This window comes from Myotis davidii, unplaced genomic scaffold (assembly GCF_000327345.1).
Source record: "Myotis davidii unplaced genomic scaffold, ASM32734v1 scaffold134, whole genome shotgun sequence".
Classification (NCBI taxonomy): domain Eukaryota; kingdom Metazoa; phylum Chordata; class Mammalia; order Chiroptera; family Vespertilionidae; genus Myotis; species Myotis davidii.
The window spans coordinates 872,831-877,211 of NW_006288853.1; the positions used below are offsets into that span (position 1 = coordinate 872,831).

At 38.5% G+C, this 4,381-nt stretch overlaps 1 protein-coding gene across 1 annotated transcript in view; it reads right to left on the reverse strand.

Moving 5' to 3' along the window:
* Window positions 1-4,381, reverse strand: part of CTNNA3 (catenin alpha 3) — a gene marked incomplete at its 3' end in the record, with an annotated part of 1,162,049 nt that overhangs the window by 865,970 nt on the left and 291,698 nt on the right. The gene's annotated exons all lie outside the window — the stretch shown is intronic.

Sequence of the window (4,381 nt, forward strand, 5' to 3'; positions counted from 1 at the left end):
ACGGTGATGACTGCATTTAACCTTTTCCTGAAAACTAAACCAATTCAGTCAAGATGCTAAGTTGAACCTCTGACCATTCTGCTCTTTTCAACTCTTTTACTTACTAATAAATCACCCCTCTATCTTTCTTTCTTAGACATTTATTCAACAAATAGTTATTGAACATTTAGCATATGCTGGCCCTTGTGCTAGATACGAAGCATACAGATGTGAGCAATCCGACAAGGGCCCTGTTCTCCTGAAGCTTATGTTCTTCTTCGAGGGGAGGGATCCTATAGACACACAATGAAGTAGGTAAACAATGCACAGGTCTATTTCCGGAAATGATGCATGCTAACAACAAGAGACAAAAGTAATGCGTCATAGAGACTGATCTGAGAAGAGAAAGCTGCTTTAGCCTGGTGGTCGCAGAAAATATTTCCATTATGACGACAGTTGCAGTGAACACAAATGAAAAGCACCCCAAGCAGTGCGAAGAGAGGGGAGAGAATTCCTGTAAAAGTGACAGCTGGCCACAACTAACTCAAGATACAGCAAAAACCCCTGACAAGCACCACCTTAATTAAGTGACAAAGGTTAACCTCATTAGTGATGCCACAGGGATACCATGCGCCCCTTGACACATTATGACTTCTCCTCTCTAGTATTCTCTTTAAAAGCCCACAATCCCAGTCTAATCATAAGAAACACAATAAAGAAAACCAGATTGGAGGACATCCTGCATGAGACCCGGGCAGTATTCCTCAAGACCATTACGGTCACACCAAAGAAGGGCACTAAGGAATAAACTCTCACAGACCAGAGGAGGCTGGGGAGACATGACAATCAAACGCAATGTGGAACCCTGGATTGGATCCTGGAAAAGAAATAAGCTATTCATGGATACACTGGTGAAGCCCACACAAACCTGAGTTAAGTTAATAGTAATCCGTCAGTGTTATAGTTTGTTCCTTGTGGCAAATCAAAGATATTAACAAGGCAGGGAACCAGGGGAAGTGTAGATGGGAACTCCCTTTACCAAATTTTCAACTTTTCTGAAAATCTAAAAATATTAATATAAATAGAAAGCTTATTTTAAAGAAAACTAACTCAAGGGACCTGAACTATAGCTTATGCATTAAAAATTCATGATTAATATTTTCCCCATTTTAAAAATGAGAAAAGAGGGGTTAAAAGTGTCTAAGTTCCTAAGCCAGTGACAGAGCCAGATGGTGACGTGTCTTATATCGGAACCAAAGTCAGTGTGACGGCTAAACCATTATCCCAATAACTATGCTATATCTTTCCTGCACAGGAAGGAATTCCCTTATTTGCTATACAAGGACGAGGACTCGTATTTGTATAATGGCAGTTTATAAAGTGCTTCTAGATCTTATCAATCATCACAACACCTTTAAAGCAGTAAGGCTGGGGTTATTAAGCACCACTTTAACTAAATAGGTATTTAGTGTAAGAAGACTCCGAGGCTGGTAAAAGAACTAAGCTCTAAACCTAAGACTTTCGACTCACATGTTTTTTTCCACAAGACTCTGTTACCAAGGAATAATGTTGCCTGTAGTTAATAAATGGCTGTGCTGCTGTGTTTTTAGTTCCTTCTTTTCTGAAAATAAAGGCTGTCTGCTACTTTATGCAGGCTTGGGGAGATATCAACTGATTTACAAGATGTGGGAGGACAGTAAGAAGTAGCTGTCAACCCACTGTTCATACTAATTACCCAAGAAAAGACACTTTGTGGTTTTCTTCGCTTGCTATGATTCCCCCTTATATTTCTGGCCTGAGTTCTAGTTTTATCTCTGTCATTAGCACCATGAGCTGGGTAATTCCTCTATTCTTCCAGTGTCTGCTTGTCCATCTATAAAAAGGGAAAATGATATTTTGCCAACAGAAGACAGAGTAAGTAGCATATCAGAAAACAAATGTAGGCCTTGCCAGTTTGGTTCAGTGGATAGAGCAACGGCCTGCGGACCAAAGGGTCCCGGGTTCAATTCCAGTCAAGGGTATGTACCGCAGTTGCAGACTCCTCCCCAGCCTGGGCCCTAGTCAGGGCGCATGCAGGAGGCTACCAATCAGTGTGATTCTCTCACGTGGATATTTCTCTCTGTCTTTCCCTCTCTCTTCCACTCCCTCCAAAAATCAATGGAAAAATATTCTGAGGTGAGGATTAAAAAAAAGAAAGAAAAGAAAACAAATATACTTGGAAAAAAGTAGACATAGAGAGAGAGTACAGAATTATTTTATTCCTTAAATTTATTAAGGAATACTGTCTTTGTCCTGTAATGGTCTTAGTGATTTTCATATTTTCCACATTTTTATATCACCACCTACATTTAGCTCAGTGAAACTTAGACAAATATTTAATGTTTGGAAAGGACAAGTAAATTACAGTTTTGAAAGGATGCACAACTCCTCAGAAGAATAACAATAAAAAGTATAAATATTCATAAAGAGCTGAAGAAAAGTCTCTGCATATTACAGTATAATTAAGATATATTACATAATCCCCTCTAAAGTGACATACACATAACATACACTTCTTTATCTAGAATGGCATGGTCAACATTTAGGTAGTTTCTGAAAGAAGTCTGTGAACATATATTATTACAAAGAAAGCAAAAGTTAAAAATATTATTCCTTTTACTCTGATGGTGGCTATGTATATCTAACAGTAAATTATGGTGACTTTAATGCTGCAGGGACTTTGGAATTTAAAAACCAAATATATTTTTGGCATTTGATCCTAAGCTTAATTATCTCTGCCCAAGGCAATTATAGGATCTTTAATGAGCACTGATATCCAAAACAGTAAACTGCGATAAGGACAGTTTTAATGAACATAACAAAAATGATGTACTATGGCAGCTGGTGGGGGAAAGAAAGGCAGGTTATAGAGTTGAAGGTAAGGAAAATACAGAAGGCAAGATCATTTCTCCTAAGGCACATCCCAAAGAATAAATTTAATGTAATAAGTAGGCACAGAAACAAAAGGGGAATTAATAAATGCCAGCCTTCTAAATAAAAGGTTGTGGTGATACTTGTTTTATTAATTTTAACTGATAATACCATGGTTCAAAGCTTCATATGTCTAAGTATGCTAAAATCTTAAACCAGGTCAAAATGGGAATTAAATGGTAGGTTTACTTAGGGATTTCTTTGGGTGGAGAAGTATAAAGAATTCAGCTCCTCAGGATTTATAGTTATTTAATAACTTTTTTCCAGAAAGTAAAATCTCACATGAGGTTTCTAAGTGAAGGGAACAGTAAAGGCTTCTAGCTGATGAGGAAATACACAGACGGGATTAAAAAAGAAAGAAGAAGAACTCACAAGTCTGTGCAAGTGGATAGAAAATTAACATATGAGTTTTTAACTCTGGCAAGAGAACAAAATATATTTAGGGATTTTCAATTTAAAAAAAAATGGAGGGCTCTAAGCGATCAATTAATTAATTCAGCTATTCATTCAACAAATATTGTTTGGCTCCCACTGCACATCAGACTGTTCACTAGATGTTAGAAATGCAAAGATAAAGAGCTTATAGATCAGAAGGGGAAACAAATTTATATGGAAGTTAAAATAGATTTAAGTCCCTCAGCTTGAGGAAATTAAAGAAAATGTATCAGAGGAGGTGCATCTTAAACTGTAAGTAGGAGTTTTTCCTGTACAGAAAGCAGAACAAAAAAAACAAGCGAATAAAGACCACAGCAGGTGGCACACAGCAAGTACGGGCATACCGTGGAGATACTGCAGCTGGGTTCCAAGATGAAGCGATAAAGTGAGTGTCACAATACACTGAGGCCCAGGAATTTTCTGGTTTCCCAGTGCACATGAAAGTTTTGTTTATTAAGTATGCAATAGTATTTTCTATATAAATAAAAGCCTAAGCGACTGCTCAGACCGGACAACCTGACAACTGGCTGGTCACTATGATGCGCACTGACCACCAGGAGGCAGATGCTCAATGCAGGAGCTGCCCCTTGGTGGTCAGTGCGCTCCCACAGCCAACCTCCAGCAGTCCCTTCCCCTGGCCAGCTGGCCCCAATTGCCAGCCAGGCCGAGGGACCCCACCTGTGCACGGATTCATGCACCAGGCCTCTAGTGTCTAATAAAACAATGCACATGCCTTAATTTAAAAAAAAAAACACTTTATTGCTAAAAAATACTAACCATCATCTGAGCCTTCATTGAGTGATAATCTTTTTGCTGGTGGAGGGTTTCACCTTAGTATTGATGGCTGCTGACTTATCAGGGTGGTGGTTGCTAGAGTTGTGGTACCCTGGCAATTTCTTAAAATAAGATAACAATGAAGTTGCTGCATCAATTGACACTTCCTTTCATGAAAGATTTCATGTGATACTGTTTGATAGCATTTTACCCACAGTAAATA